Consider the following 16937-nt stretch of genomic DNA (forward strand, 5'->3'; position numbering starts at 1 on the left):
TTTATATTCCCCACAAGATGCCTTGCCAAAAGTTAGAGCAGTTTTAGAAACTCTCTGCTAGTAACAGGGCCCTAAGGGTGACAATGCTCGGCACTTTTCCTCTCCCCAGGGAGCCTCTGAGATCATCTCAGTAAAACTTTAATGCCTGGAAGTCAATTAGAGTGGAGAATTCTCCTGTAATCAAAAGAGGCAAGGCTTTTATTGGAAAGGTGAAAACAAGAGGGGAAGGATGGCAGCTGTGTGAGGCTCTGCAGAGCTAATGGCTTGGGCTGGGAAAATTATTTCAGCAGAGTCAGACCATATCTACCAGGCTTCAAGGCAAAAGGAGGGGCTGTGGCGTGGGCAGAGAGGGGAAACAGGCTATAGGTGGCCTTCATGATTATCCTTAAAGTGTGCTGAAGGGTTCTCAGAGCAGGTTTACGCCTTTGCTTTCCTAGATCATCCAACAGATCCATGCAGTAAGAATTGCTCTCCATCTCTCATTTTAGAGAGGAGGCCCAGAACTTCAGAGAGTTTAATATCACACTGGAATTAACACCCTAGCCTGTCCACTTCTTTCAGAAAGCAGACCTGGCTAAAGTGAGGAGTGTGGATGAGTAGGGAGGAAACCCTGCTCTAAGCACATTCTCCAAAAGTGGCACCTCCTTGGTTCCTGGTAAGAGAATTCTGAAAAGCTGTTAGAGGAAGTCATGTCAAATTTGTGACTTCAATATTAGTGGACAGATGCATGGGTTGTATGTGTCTGTTCCATTTACTGCTGCATAACAAATCACCCCAAAACTGATTGTCCTCCAACAACCATCTTATATTCACAGATCCTGTGAGTCGGGAATTCAGGCAGGGCAACAATGAGGATGGCTTGTCTGCTTCATGATGTCTGGGGCCTCAGCTGAAAGGACATGTATTCCCTGCTTGACAGGGTTCACTTGACAGCTGGAGGCTGGAATCTTCTGGTCTTTGCATTTTTAAGGTAAGACTCAGTAAAGCTGATCAATTAGCATTCACTAAAATGTCAGTGCACAGAATGAGTTTGATGGTTTTCATAGGTTGACCAACTTGGGGGTGAAGTTAGAGTCTTTCAGATGACATGGGCAGATAGCTGCCTCCTTCATGTGAGGCCTGGTCTTGGGAGGCAACTTTTGAGTCTCAGAGTTGGGGAGATCACTTCCTTCTTCAGTAGTCAACCCACATTCCTTCATGAGTCTCTGGGAGAGTTCAGGCGTTGGAGAGACCCTGTCATGTAAGGAAAAAGCCATAAGCTAGGGATATGGACCCCAGGCACGCCTGTACCACTAGCCAGCCCAGCAGAGTGACAGTGATCCCTGTAAAACAGGAGGGGTGTGTGTGTGTGTGTGTGTGTGTGTGTGTGTGTGTGTGTGTGTGTATGTATGTATGTATCAGAAAGAAAGAGAAAGAGAAAGAGAGAGAGAGAGAAATGCTTGCACCTTGACAATGATTAGTAGCCTTGGTCAATTTCCTTTACATCTTTAGCTGGAACTTCCATTAATTCCTTTTCCTTCAATTGGTCATGTCGCCCATTCATTAACTCTGGTGGGTCCCTTTGTACATTCTGAACTCCAAGCAGGAATCTATGAAGAGTTTGAAAAACAGGGCAGAAGCAGGGTCTGTCCAGCCAAACTCTTCCTTGAATGGGGAACATCTAGCCCCACTGAAGTCTATTCTACACATCTGGAACCACTCCCTTGGACCCATTTGTACCTCTCAGAACCTCACCACTCCACTTCAGCCCTACCTATTCTCCACTTTCTCTCTGCTGGTCGGGTCCATCTGACACACCTACTGGCTGTATCTGCACTTCCTTCTGGCATCTGTGTGGACAGTGTGGGAGCCAGCCACCAGATAGCCTCTAGTCATTCTTGCCCCCTGGGATCACGCCCCTGTGTAGTCTCCTCTCACACTGAATAGGGCTGAGCTGTGTAATCAAGAGGAAACTGTGGGAATAACAAAGTGTGACTTCTGAGGCTAGGCCATAAGAGAGATTGTGGCTTTTCCTTACTTTCTTACATCATTTATTCTGGGTAAGGCAGCTGTCATGTGTGTGGACACTCAAGCAGACTGTGGAAAGATCCAGGTAGTGGGGAATCGAAGTTTCCCACCAACAGCCAGCACAACCTGCCAGCCAGTGAGTGAGCCACCTGTGAAGCAGATCCTCCAGCCCCAGTCAAGACTTTGGATGACAACAGCCCATGTCTTGGCTGCAGCCTCATGAGAGACCATGAGCTAGAAGCACCTAGTAAGCCACATTTGAATTCCTGACCAACAGAAACTGTGAGATAATAACAGTTGACTGTTATTTTAAGCCTCTAAGTTTTATGGTCATTTCTCATGTAGCAGTAGATGACTAATACAGACTATTAAATGATGTCTATCTCGCCCACAGTTTTTCCCATCTTAGCAAATGGCAGCTCCATCTACTTCAGCAGTCTACCTAGATCCTTCTCTTCCCCTCACATCCCACATCAGCAAGTCCTTTAAGACAGCTTTTCCTGAAAACTGCATTATAAGTCTGTCTGCTCTTCTCTACCTTCACTGCCATGGCCACTGTCACCTCTTGCCTGGACTCCTGGAGCAGTGTTTTCATTCATTTTTCTATTTCTACACTTGTCTCCTGTAGTCAGTTCTCAAGACAACTAGCCGGAAAGATATATTTTTTAAAAATCAGCTTACGTCACTCCTCTGTTCAGGCCCTCTGGTGGCTAATGCCACATCATAAAGCAAACTCCTCACTGCGGCCCAGAGACACTCCATGATTCAGTTCTTGCCTAGCTCTCTGCCCTCATCTCCTAACCACTTTCTTGCTCCCTCACTTGGCTGTAGCCGCATTGGCCTTCCTTACTGCTCCTTGACTATCCCACCTCAATAAATTTGCATTTGCTGTTACCTTCCTAGAATGCTCCTCCCCAGGTCTTCATCTGCCTTGTTCCCACATTTTATTGAAGGCTCAGCATAAATTTCACCTCCTTAGAAAGGCCTTTCTCAACAATTCAATATAAACACTTCCCTTTCCCATCTACTCCCTTGCTCTCACCACTGAGGTACCATATCAGTTCTTGGGTTGCAAACAACGGAAACTGACTCTTTCCTATTTAAAATAGCAATGGTGGAAAGATGGGAGAAGAGTTCATTTGATTGAAGGCAATGTTGAAGAGCCAGGAAAAGCCAGATAACAGGCGGCTCTGAACATCTCTAGCTGGACATGGTACCATTCCAATGGGGGGACTTCAGTTGAAGAATGAATAAGCCCAACTTGGGGAGTGCAGTCTGAGAGCTCTTATTAAAAAAGACCTGCTGGTCACAGAGCAGGACTACTCTGGGATTCCTCCTATGGCCTGGTGGTCAAGGAGCCGACACAGTCAGGAGGAAAGAAGAGCTTGGAGAAGGATGACTCGTGTAGAAACCTTCCCGAAGTAATTAGACTAAAAAGAATTAGAAATGTGATGAGCAGGACTTCATTTTACCCCATTCTCCTGGGAACAAATCAATGAACTGATCATTATCTTCACCAGAGGCCCATTTAGAAACAGAACATAGAAAAAGCACATAGAACCAAAGGACATGTAGTGTGTAAATATATCTCTAAGTAATTTCTGTCTTTAACTTCCTGGTGGGTGAAACCCAACACAAGCTTAGCTTAAGCAGAAAGTGGCTTTGTTTTTTAAATAGAGAGAAATCATTCTTCCATGAAACCACTGGTCATTCATAATGGCCAAAGGCTAGAACCAGAAAATTCAGAGTCCTTAGTAACTCAGAGGGGTTCTACTCTATTTCTCACAACCCCCCTGTGAGCTAGGAGCTATTATTAACTCATAGGTGAGGAAACTGAGGCATAGAGAGGTTAAGTAATCGCCTTTTCTTGCTCCTAGAATAGATGGGTTATCATTTGTCTGAGCCTAGCCCTTGGGGGTTTCAGGATTTCCTTGCTCATTCTTCCATTACTTCCTTTCTCCATTCGAGTGAGACTCAAGCTCCCAGCACAGGGGAGGGCAGGCTGTAGAGGACCCAGTGTCCACTGAAACTATCTTATAGGGCACAGCAGTGCCCTTCTCAGTCCGCAGTGTTTCTGCTTCTTGGGAGTCCTCAAGTGGGGGAGTCCAGTGTCCTGTGCTCTTTGTCTGAGGCCTGACCACTCTGGACAAAGTGACACAGAGAAAAGAGCATCAGCTTTCATGGAGGAGAAATCACTGAGACCATGTAATCCAGGGGCCTTAGGCCCACAGGCTGCAAGAGCCACTCAGGTACTAAGTGCCTTGAGCAAAATAAGCGGGACAAGAGGCATGTAAGGGCTGCGGCTGATGGCCTCATCTAAAACAACCTGGCTTCTTCTCAGCGCTGGCTTATTCTGCCATGTTGGACTGGTACCCAACGTTGTCAGATTTTCTGATTTTTCAAGAGAAGCCAGACCTTTTTTTCTCCTACCTCATGAGATTATTCTGACAATTAAATGAAGTAATCCAGCTAAAGTACTTGGAACATGCATGTGGTATGTTGAGGAAGGTCTCAGTAAGTGTTGGTTCTGTCATTATTATTGCACTTCATGGATATGGAAGCCAAGGCCCAGAAGGGACTCCACAGGTTCACAGTGGTAGATACTACAGGTTGGCCCACCCAGGCTTCTGACCCTGGGCTGGGGCTCTTCCTTCCTGGTTTCCCTCTCCTGCCCCAACTCTGTCCTGGGCCATCAACCACCTTCATTGTGTAGCATGACACATTTAGGTAACCACATGCTACTTGCCACTGTATTTCTGCTGATTTCCTATTTTTAGAGAAATCTCCTTCCCTGAATAAACGAAACCTTTCTTTAAATTTGTTTCAGCAGACAACCCGCAAAGTTCTTTCTTCTGCCTTTAAGTTCACATAGGACTATCAGCTTTGAAGCACCTCCCTCCCTATTTTACTAACTCCAAGGGCCTATATTGTACAAACTCAGACTTCTCTATTTAAGCCAGGGGCTCACCTACTGTTTACCCAGGGCCATTAAACCATTAAGAAAAATGCTGCTTCGTGGGCTAGGACGATTTATGCACTTTGTTGAGAGTGAAGCTAATTTCCTCTTGCTCTGTGGAAAATGCTGTTTACACTCATTAAAGGTTCCGGGACTTCTGCATCCTGAGCTCATCCAGGTGTGGTCCCAACAGAGCAGGCAACAGGACTACCATTTCCCCCTGAGCACTCGGCTTTTTGGCCCTAACAGCTCCAAACAGGACCTAGTATTGGCCTCAGTCTCTACTTTTGACCTATACTTATTCTTGTGGTTCTGAGCTAATGCCACCTCACTTTCTCTCCCTGTCAGATTCATCTCCCTCACTAGAACGTCTCAGGTTGAATGGGAGCACTCTCTGCCCCTCTTGGTTTTTGAACTGGAATTCTCCCTGTGGATTGCCCTGTTGCCTCCTTCTTTGCCTTGCGGAAGGCCACCATGGCACTTGACCCCCCCCAAATCTGCCATAGTCAGATGGCCTGCTGCCCTTTCCAGAGATGAAGAGTATAAGAAGAGAACCTGAAGACCTATCTCTAAAGACACCACATGGTGCTGGGCCCGGTAGCCACTGGTTTCCCCTGGTTTTCAAGTTTGCCACTTTTTCCTCAGCTGGCAGAGCTGTATTTCCTATTGGAGCCAACTGTAAGCCATTTTCCAGGTCTGTTTTTCTGAACTACTTCTGGGAAATGTAATTTTGGTGGAAGGGGAGACAGCTGCACTCTTTGCATTTGCCCATCAGGTCAGGAAGTGACATTCTTGGATAATAAGAATTTCCATAATAGATGGAAGGTCCAACTCCAGAGAAGGCTTGTGGTTGATGAGATTAAGGTTTTTCTGAATGAGAAGATAAGGAGCCACATAAAGTGAACTGTAACGTTGGAAATTGTGACGCACGCAGACAGATGTAGGGAGAAGGGTGGAAGTAGACAAAGGAAGACCAGAGATCGATCAGTGTCAAGTTTTGTTCCTCCCTGCTAGACACAATCACCTACCAGAAACGCAGAAAACCCCCATAACTCTCCTGGGTTCAGAGACACCTGAAGACTCTCACACGTCTCTCCTTGTCCTCTTGCCTTTCCCATGGTGTTCAGTTTGTAGTCTCCATACTGCAGACTTGGAGAGGGAAGTGGCCTGCCTGGGCTCCTGCTGTCAGCACATGTGGTAGCTGCATCTCCTGATTCCCCTTAATGACTGAGATCACTGTACACAGTTGACTGCACTGGTTCTGGGTATTTTGTTGCACTGCTCACCCATTAACTTCTCTCCTTGGAAAGATGTTTAAAAAACCACTTTGCCTCTGGAAGTGGGCTATTGGCATGCTGCAGGCCTGGGTTAAATCTCAGGGTGACCACAGAACAGCTTTCTTATTGAGGAAAGAGGCCAAGTGGTGAGGTTAGTGCCATGCTGAGGAGGATCTTAAATGTTTGCTGGGGAATTCTTGAAGAGATTTTGTAGCGAATTGGGAGACTTCAGTTTTTTTAGCTAAGCGATAACCTGCCCATATATGAATTTTTGACTGTGTAGAGAATCGATCAGAGAAGACAAGGGCTGGAGGGGTCTATTATAATGGTCCATATGCCAGAGGACGGGAGCAGGATTGGCACTGGTGATGGAGAAAAAAAGTTAGAAGAGATTTCAGAGGAGCTATATGCAGACTTAGCAGAGAAGTATTTTATGAACGGTGAAGTTTAAAAGGTTGATGGAAGTCCGTTGAAAATTTTATTAGTTATGTGTTTATTTTTATGTGTTGAAGTCCCTGCCTGTCATGGTCTCACATGAATGACATGGTGGAGGTCTGCTGAAAATGGATATGGAAATGGTAGTGTCTCGAGTACTCAAAAGGTTCAGAAAGCTCTGATTCTCAAAACCTGGGAGCAGCACACCCTGCTGTGCCTTTGTGGTCCCAGGAAGCAGTTCTGGCCTCACTGAAGAAAGCTTGCAGTATCTCCCATGCCTCATTATCAAAATGGAAACAGAGAGGCTGAATAAGGAAGATAAAAGTTATATCCACAAGGAATTGCAGGACTCTACAACTTTATATCTCAAAAATCTAAGATTCATTCACTCATTAATTCATCCACTCATTCATTCATCCACTCATTCATTCAACAAATACCATCAAGTGCCTACGAAGTATCAGGCACCGTGCCTGATTATGGAAATTTAATGGTGAGCAAAACCAGGAATGGTCAGAGCCCTCGTGCAATTTACATAATCTGGAGGGAAAGACAGATGTTAACCAATCTCATAAACAAATGGAAAACTGCCATTGGGATAAGTTCTAGGGGGAGACTCCCAGTGCTCTAAGGTCTGAGAGTGGGAGGATTTGGCCCAATCAGGGAGGTCTGTGAAGGTTTTCTCAAGAAAATATCTTAGACTGGAAGGAGTTCAGGTGAGCTAAGAGGGTGGGAAAGAGGGTTCTGAGGTTGGGGTGGGGGAACAGCAGTGTGCAAAAATCCTGTGGAGACTTGGAGAGCAGTAAGGACAGAAAGAAAGCTGTTGTGGCCAGAGTGGAAAGGGCAAGGGGAAGAATGAAGGGACAGGAGGCTGGAGAGGGCAGGGCCAGACCCCACCAGGCCTGTGAGCCACGATGATAAGGGGCTTGTCTTTATCCTTGCTCATTGTGTTTAAAGTCTGATCACATCATGTTGTCTTCACTGTATTACTTTTTTTAGGATTACTTTCTATTTATGGCAAGTATTATTGGTTTCTAATGGATAATGGTGACATACAGATTCTTTAGAAAAATATATTTAAGATGGAAAGCTGACTTGAGTTAAGTAAAAATAGTAAGCTAATTGTTATATGGGTGGCAGGCAGAACTGGCAAGAATCACAAACGTGGCACAGAGAACTCTTGTGGAAGGACAGTGGATGCTGGAGGGAGCAGGCCTGGTTTGAAATCCTGGCCCCTGCACCACCAGCTCTGTGACCTGGGCACTGAGCACCAGTTTTCTTTTCTGTAAAATAGGGATGATAATACCTGCTTTGTGTGAGTGGCTGCGATGAGTAATGAAACATTGTAGAAGGTTCTCACAGTGCCTGGCACATCACAGACAATCAGAGAATGTTCTTCGAAGGAGAAAAAGTTTTCTGGAAGCATCCAGGATGGTGATGGTGGGGAGAGGCTGAGGGCAGTTTGACTATTCACATATTCCTGGAAAGAAGTGACACATTGTGACACAGGGTGGTAGCAAGAAGAGGAAAGACTGGAGAGAAGGTAACACTGGAGTTATGTCTTTAAAAAATGGCCAATCTGCTTGTTAATCAATATGTAGAGAGAAAAAACACCAAAAAACACCCTGCATCCCAAGTGGAAGATACAGTGAGTACAGGTGCAGAAGTGCGATCATCGGCACGTTCAGGGGAGTGGAGATGATCCAATTTGGGTTAGAGTGGGAAATGAGTCCAGAAAGGCAGGTGAGGGTAGAGTCATACTGTGCAGCTTAATCTGAAGGGTAGGTAACTATGACCAAAACAAGACTGAGCGAAAAGAAAAATAACACTAACAATAGTAATGGCTCACATCTGTGGAGCACTTATGATGTGTCAGGCAATGTTCTAAATATTTTTCAAATATTAACTCTTCATTCTCATATCAATCTCATGACCTCATGTCAATGACTGTTTTCTCTAATTTACAGATGAGGAAACTGAGGCACAGAGAGGTTAAGATGCTTGTTCAAGATTATGTAACTCAATCAGTAGCTAATGGGGAGTCCTCCAGGCCTTCTGAGCAGCTCTGGTCTCCGAAGTGGCATGTGCAGGGTGGATGGAGGGCAGGAGGATTGGGAGGCAGGCTGGCCAGAGAGGCAACTGTGGTAACATTTCAGATAACTTATAAGAACCAGTCTAGGCTGGTGGAAATTCAGAGTGGAGCAGAAACCCACTCTTCTTTTTTTTCTGTTTTTATTTTTTAGTAACTACTATGTACTCAGCAACAATTCAATAATTCCTTTTGTTGTCTCTGTTATTGAACAGAAATGCTTTATGGATCTAAATTCACCATAGGACATCTTATCTCTGAAGAGAAACTTTTAAGGGAGCTTATATCTCATTCCTGGTTTAGGAACCACTGCTCTGAAATGATCCACACTCTGAACAGATATTAAATATCTCCCTGGCTACTCCTAGTCATACATGTAATGATAAATCACTACCTTCTGAGGAGCAAGGCTCTTGGTAAGTAAAAAGCCTGGATTTGGGTAGAGAGCCTGGAGAAAGCTGAATTGCTCAGCATGAAGAGCAGGAAGAGCTGATCCTGGTGCAAATGAGACAGGGAGATAGGAGAACCAGGGAGATCGTGTGAGATGGGGGATTTGGGGAAGGTGACCAAAGAGCTGTTCAGATCAGGGGTGTGCAATCTTTGATGTGAAATGGCTTGTTTTCCTGTTACATAAAACCCCTGCCCTCGTCTCTCCAGGCCTTCAGTCAAGTCCCCTGCATTCAAAAATGTCTTACATGAAGTGTGAGTGGATGGTTTTGAGTGTGTGAAAATGGAAACAATCCTCATAAATATGGGAACTTGGTTTATGATAGTATATGTATTTCTGTTGTTTAACTTTCAGTATTTCTGTTTTCTTTTAGTTATATCTCATAACAAGCATATAACTGGACTTTTTACTTTAAATCTAATACAATGTTATTTGAAACTGGAGAGTTCAGCCTATTTGCCTTTATAGTGGTTACTGATAGATTGATATATTTCTACTAATTTATTATGTTTCTTTTTATATTGCACTTTCTGTTTTCTTATTTTTTAAACCAACTCTATTGTCTTTTTTTAAAAAAGAAAAAATTGTGGTAAAATACACATAACAAAATTTATCATCTTTTTTATTATGTAAGTTTCAGGTGTACAGCATTATAATTCAACATTTGTATACAGTACAAAGTGATCACAAGTTTAGTTACCACCCATCATGACACAGTTGACCCCTCTCACTCATTTCACCCACCCCCAATCCCCTTCCCCTCTGGTAACTATTAATCTGTTCTCTGTATCTGTGAGTTTGGTTTTGTTTTATTTTGTTTGCTCAATTTTTTGTTTGTTTCTTTCTGTTTTTAGATTCCACATATGAATGAAATCATATAGTATTTGTCTTTATCCATCTGACTTATTTCACTTAGCATCATGCCTTCAAAGTCCATTCATGTTGTTGCAAATGGCGGGGTCTTCTTATTTTTTTATGGCTGAGTAGTGTTCCATTGTATATGTACCACATCCTTATCCAGTCATCTATTGATGGGCTCTTAGGTTGTTTACATATCTTGGCTATTATAAATAAAAGTTATAATTTGCACTTTCTGTGTCTATTTCTTTAGCAAGTTATTTTAACATTCCTACACTAGTCTGAAGTTAACATTTTAATCCCCGTGCTGAATTAGACAATGATCGTCTCCCAGTTATCCAATGTTTTACTTCTAGCCTTCCTTTTCACCCCTCAAATTAGGCATTATTATTATTATTATCATCATCATTATTATCATTAGCGTTATTATTAATTTCAGAGTCAGTGTTTGCTTAGTTAAGCCACATATTAGTATATTTTTACTTATCATTTTTACATGTGTCTTAGCCTTTCTATCTGGGAAAAATTTTCTTCAGCTTGAAGTGTATTTTTTAGGATTTTCTTTAGGGAGGATCTTTTTATGATAAACTTTTCTTAGTTTTTGTCTGAAATTGTCTGTATTTCACTGTTGTTCTTGAAAGATAGTTTTACCAGCATAGAATTTTAGGTTGACAGGTTTTTGTTTTTTTTCTCACTCTCAGTGCATTAGGCATTTTATTCTGTTCCCTTCTGTATTCCTTTATTGCTGCTGAGGTGTCAGCCATCAATTCAGTTGTCCATTCATTGGTACATGATCTGTTTTTTCTCTGTGGCAGCTTTCAAAACCTAGTTGCCTTGGATGTTGTAAAGGTTTTTTTTAAAAGATTTAAAAATCTTTCTTTGGATTTATTGAGCTTCTTGGACTCAAATATTGTGTTTTTCTAACAATTTTGGGAATTTCTCCGTTATTATAATGCACTTTGTTGTCTTTTTATCTTTGTCTCTATTATTTCTTTTTGGAACTTTGATTGGAATTAGGATGTGTAACTTCCAAATAAGTTGAGGAGAAAATGATGGTAAGAAAAAGAAAAGGAGTAAAGAATGGAGATTGTTGGACATTATGCAAAGTGAAATAAGCCAGTCACAAAAAGACAAATGCTGTATGATTCTACTTATATGAGGTACCTATGAGTAGTGAATTTAGAGACAGAAAGTAGAATGGTGGTTGGCAGGACTGGAGGGAGGGGAGAATAGGGAGATGTTTAATGGGTACAGAGTTTCAGTTTTGCGAGATGAAAAGAATTCTGAAGGTTGGTCTCACAACAATGTGAATGCTTAACACTATTGAAATTTGTATTTAAAAGATGGTAAATTTTCATTCACAATAGCCAAAATACAGAAATAACCTAAGTGCCCATTTAATTGGACTAATATTAGACTTTCTTGATCTATCTTCCATGTCTCTTAACTCCTCTTTTTGTTTTGCATCATTTTGTGTTCCTGTGCTGCACTTTGGTTTAATTTCTTTATATTTACCTTCCATTTAAAAATTTGTCTCTGCTTGTGTGTCTAATCTGCTATTTAACCTACATATTCATTTCTACTTGCAGTTGCTAAATATTTTAAATCCTAGTCATTCTATTTGTTTCACTTTAAAATTTGCCAAGATCATTCTTTACAGTCTCTTGTTCCCTCATATGCTTTCTGTTAGTTCTTAAATTTTCTGTCTGATAATTCCAGTACCTGAAATCTTTGTGTTGTCCATTGTTTTGACTGGCTCTCACAAATGGTGACTTATTTCCTTCTATGTTTTATGATTTTGATTGTGAACTGCTAATTTTTATTAAAACTTTATTTGTGGGAATTGCTTGAGGTCGGGATAAAAGTTGAATTTCTCCAGAAAGGATTTGTTTTTGTGTCTGCTAGCCTCTTTCTAGAGGCAAATTTTATCTCTTGCTCACCTTATTTTGTAGGTATGGCCCTTTGATGCTCCAGTTTTACACAGTGGACTCCTCTTAAACATCCCACTTTAGAGGGCCCCAGACCTTCTGTCCTGCTCCACACTCTGTGTGGTCATCTAAATGGACGCATAAGGTCTTGAGGGTGTGGCAGAGACCCTTCCAGTAAAAGGTAGTGCCAACACTCTCTTCCATCCAAGGCCTTCTATTATCTCTTTATCTCTAAAGTTCTCAGAGCTTTTTAAATGTTTTAATTCTTCATCTTTTAATATTTTATCCAATATTTTAGTTGTTTCAATTGCAAGAATTATTTAAGGTATCTAACTCTCTATACTGATGGAAATGTCACTCCAGGGTCATCTTGAAGCTTCACATTTTCTTTATATAAAAGCCATTATCTCATACTCCTTTCTTTGTTAGCATTTTGATTTGAGATATGTATATATGTATATATATAGTTTCAGTACTGACTCCTGACTTTAAGAAGAACCTGTGAGCCTCTAATTAACAGGCTTGTGAAAAAGTTTTTTTCTCTTGAGAGTACATTTATTTACACAAAAGCTTCATGGAAAGGAATATAGCAATTAATATTTTGTGTGTGTGATAAAACTGAAGGTTGAGAATAGTCTTTAAACATAAAATTAAATATAAATTTATATGAGTGTTTAGGAAAAGGAACATGGCCTTCAAACTTCTACCTGTGCTATGTCTTAAAACTCTCTTTTTCTAGTTCTGTAATCATAAAAGTGTCTTTTGCTAATGTTTGTTAAACTGTCTCATAGACACGTGGACTTCCACATTTGAATGTCATCTGCCATATCATGTAACTGTAACTCTCCAGGTCTTGCTAATAACTGTCGTATAAGCATTACTTGTGAAATCCAGGTCTGTAACAGTTCTATATGTTTCTTAATTTCTTTCTTTGTTGATGGTGTCAGATTCACTTTGCCTCTTCTGTCTTTGACCATGGAAATATTAATTTATTCCCAGACTATAACACATTCTTTGTCATAAAGTGAATGTTTGAAAGGTTTTTTTTTTTCTGTGCAGCCCACAGTGAGTTCAATATGCTTGTATATACCCTCTCAACTGAGTGAAGATAGAAGCTGTGTTTTACTCATTTCTGTGTCTAAGTGCTTTATAATTTAGTAGGAACTCATGAATATGATGAATAGAATAGAAACATAAGAAGAAAAACAGAGTCAAAATCCAAGTTTTTGAATAGTAATTAAATCTGCTATTGAGGCCACTTGGCTTTCTTTAGGGTGCGAGACATCTGAGTGGGGCCCAGCAGCGGCAAAGCTGGTGTTCAAAGCCTGGGGAATCTTGAGGTGATCTCCTGCCACTCAGCCCACCCCTCTGATTCTCTCTCTCTTAGGCCACCTGTCTGCCAACAGCCCCAGCCAAAGGGGCATCGGAGTGTTGGTAAATGGGCCTTGGCCACTGCAGGGGGCTGGGGAGGGAGGTTGGCCCAATACCTGTCATCTCTGCATGATGGCTATGTGGTCCTGGAGAAGCTACAAGTCTGAGACTGCTCCCACCTCCCCTCCTCATTCAGGCAGGCCCAGCATTTTGTTCCCTCCAATTAACTGTGCATAATAACAAGGAGTGAAACCAAGTGATTTAAGTAATAATTTATCATATTCAGTTCACCATTAACAGCCATCTAGTGTTTCCTTTGCCCTTTTAAATGAGTCTTTGTTCTGATGCTCAGCTCTTTTGTGTATTCCATAAGCTTTTAGCGAGTGTTTTCCCTCCCTCCCTCCACTTTCCCTCCCTCCTCCTGCCTTCTTGAGCTTTGAAGCACTAGTGTCTTTCTGGAAGCAGCTGAGCCACCTCTCCTCTAGCATCCTTATCCCATTTAATAGGGAGCTTAAGTGTTAATTTATGAGCATGAACTCCAAGCTGGGTGCTGAGAGGTGCAAGGGAAGAGGGTACTGTCTTTACCCTGGACCAGCTTTCAGCCTAACTGGGGAGATGAGACTTATCCAACACGAAGCAGTGAGAGGAGGACGGAGGGGACTGTATTTGTCAGTGTCAGCACAGTAAGGCTGTGAGAAAAGCTCCCTGGATGAAAGGACTGAAACTGAGTTCTGAATGTCATTGTGGATTTGGGGAGGCAGTAGAGGAGAGGGCAGCCTACGCAGGGGCCCTGTGGGCACACAGGTGTGGATTTGGGCAATCTGGCATGAGGGCAGGTAAGGTGAGGTCAGGGATGTGAACCTTATCCAGGCTAGTGCTTGTTAGGGGCCTTTTGTCTGCCTGCTTGCTAGTTTATCTTATCTTTGGGATCACCTGACCTGTGAGCCTTCTTTCCTTAACCCCAAGGTTTCTAGGGTGTGGACAGCCCAACCTTGCAGAGGAAGTCAGGCAGTGGCCCCAGTGAAGTTTTAGGTCTTCTGGGTCTATTTACTTTCAGTGCTGTATTCTGGGCTGTATGTAGTTGCATGTGTGTGTGTGTGTGTGTGTGTGTGTGTGTGTGTGTGTTGTGTGTGTGTGTGTGTGTCTGTGTGTGTGTATGAGTGATCGAGTGCATATGAATGCACACCTTGACTCTCAGGGACTCTCATCACACACTTGTGTTTCTGGATTTGAGGCTGGAGTGGTAATAACAGAACTGGGGCAGCAGGGACCATAGCATTGAGTCACTGAGGCTATAAGACCCTGGGCCCCCAAGAGGCCCTGATAGCAGGCAGATCTGTCTCTACCTGCAGCCTGGTCAGCTCCCCGATGGTGGAGTTTGGGGCTCAGGATGGGGAGATAGGGAAGCCTGGACCTTCAGAGGGGCTGGGGGAGCACCCAGTGCAGATCCCTCCTCTTGAGCAAGGTCCCAGGGCTCGGAGGGCACATTTAAGATCCCATGGTCAGTGTGCCCATAGCCCAGCACAATGACCCCTTTTCAGAAGGAAACAATGTGCTGGGGGAGGGGTCCCACTGGACTTCCAAGGAGCCAAGGCACTAAGAGGCAGCACTGCCCAAGACACAGATCATCCCAGAGAGTGAGCTGAGGAGGGAGAAACTGTGGACAGACCTCAGAGGTCTGACTCTCCAGGCATCTAGGAGCCTGTACTCATGTTCTCACTTCAAGGTGTCTCTTGGCTAAAATGTCTTAAAAATGAGGCCTCAGAGGGAAGAAAAAATTAAGATTTCTGGTATTTATTTTAATTTCTAAAATTAAATGTAAAATTGAGACCAAATAAAAGAAGACAACATTCCCTTTAATTCAAAATTATGGGAATCCAATGAAGTGGAGACATATTTCTTTACTAAAATTTCTTTTGGGGAAAGCATATTATTTATTTGAAAAAAATACTCAGATAAATTGCTTGAGATGGCAGTTAAGACCCCAAGGGCAGGCATGTAAAAAAATAGAGAGGGGCATCTTTGAAGCTGTTACACTCAAGACATCTAAAGAAGTTTTTCTCATTTCTGAGAGGAAAGGCAGTAGGAAATTTAGATGAATAGAAAGAATTGAGGGTCCAGTGGTGTCAGGGAAGGCCAAGAGAGCTCCTCCAGGGCCAGAAGCAAGGGGCGGCAGGAGTGGACACAGGTGACAGCAGAGGGACAGGCAGCTAACACAGGCACTACAGATAAAAGGACACATTCTTTTAATGTAATAGATGGCCACAGGTTCAAGCACGCCTGGGGGTTTTGGTTGAGCCACCTTACATGGAGGTAGCCAGGGAGGTTTTGTGCTCGTGGAGAGAGAACTGAGTCTCAGCCAGTTTAGGGTTTTGACTTGAAGCAGTTAACCTGGGGCCACGTGGTGAACTGAGGAGGAAGGTCTTCCGATTTCTGTGACGCCCAGTCATTCTATTTCTGAACTTGAGCCTCAGCAGATATTGTATCTCTTCCAGGTACATTGTGAATTCATTTCCAGAAGACTTTGAATTTGCTGTAGAAATAGCAACATCCACTTTCTGCCTCATCAGGAAAAAGCAGAGAAAGAAAGCTGACATGTCATCTCAGGGGACACTGAACTGCATCCCCTGGACCACCTTCAGCCTCCAAGGGATGTTGGGGAGGGGGCAGAGAGGGAGGATGGGAAGGAGGAGGTCAGGACGGCAGCTTCACAGTCAGTTCAGATGTGTTTCTTCCTGTCACTATAGCTCAACTCCCTTCCTCTGTGTTCCCTAAGGAGTGACTGTGCAGATATCTGATGTCACTGCAAGCCACTGAGTTTTTGTTCAAAACCTAGACCCATTCCTCCCTTTTACAAGCTTGGTGGTGCTGCTTCTTTAAGACTTTATGTTGTCTTTTCCTCTTCCCTTCCTCCCCAACAAGAGCAAACGGAGAAGAATGAAGCCAGGGTAAATTGAAAAATGTTTGAAACCTATTAAGCGTGGCTACAAGTTTATTGTAATTCTTAAGTTAATTATATCCTTTTTGACTTCCAGCCAGTCCCTTCATTGGCCTTCCTTATAGACTTGGCCACCTATCCCAGCCTCAGGCTGGCGGCGTGCCTATCTGCCTGCCTTGTTCCTTCCCTCCCTCCTCCCCACCACCTCTTCCCTCCTCCCTCCTGCACAAGTAAGTCAGCAATCCTCTGTAGCTACGACCTCCTAGAGCTTAAATGTGGTTGTGGCTGTGGTGGGTATAAAGAATTTGGAGTGTGTGTGTATTTGTACGCATGTGAAGGATAGGGACATGGTAGTTAGTGGAAGATGCCATATATAAATGCTAACTCTTACTGCAGACACATGCATTTATTTCAGCTTGTACCTTACAAAGTGTTATCTCCTGAATATTTTAATCTCACGAATCCTTTGTGCAGTAGGTTTTATCAGTTTCTGGATGAAGAAACTGAGGCTCAGAGAAGTTTTACAAAAAGATTGATCACAGATCTATTAGGTGGCAGAACAAGATGGGATTCAGACCAAGTCTTTGATTCTAAGATGTGTGTGTGTATGTGTTTCCTCTCTACACTATA

The 16937-nt window shown here is 42.9% G+C and overlaps 1 protein-coding gene across 1 annotated transcript in view; it reads left to right on the forward strand.

Moving 5' to 3' along the window:
* Positions 1-16937, forward strand: part of SCN11A (sodium voltage-gated channel alpha subunit 11) — a 122923-nt gene that overhangs the window by 30068 nt on the left and 75918 nt on the right. The window contains 2 exon segments of the mRNA XM_014552505.2: positions 816-970; positions 15865-16019. The gene's annotated coding sequence lies outside the window, so the exon portion shown is untranslated.

Source organism: Camelus ferus, chromosome 17, assembly GCF_009834535.1.
Source record: "Camelus ferus isolate YT-003-E chromosome 17, BCGSAC_Cfer_1.0, whole genome shotgun sequence".
Classification (NCBI taxonomy): domain Eukaryota; kingdom Metazoa; phylum Chordata; class Mammalia; order Artiodactyla; family Camelidae; genus Camelus; species Camelus ferus.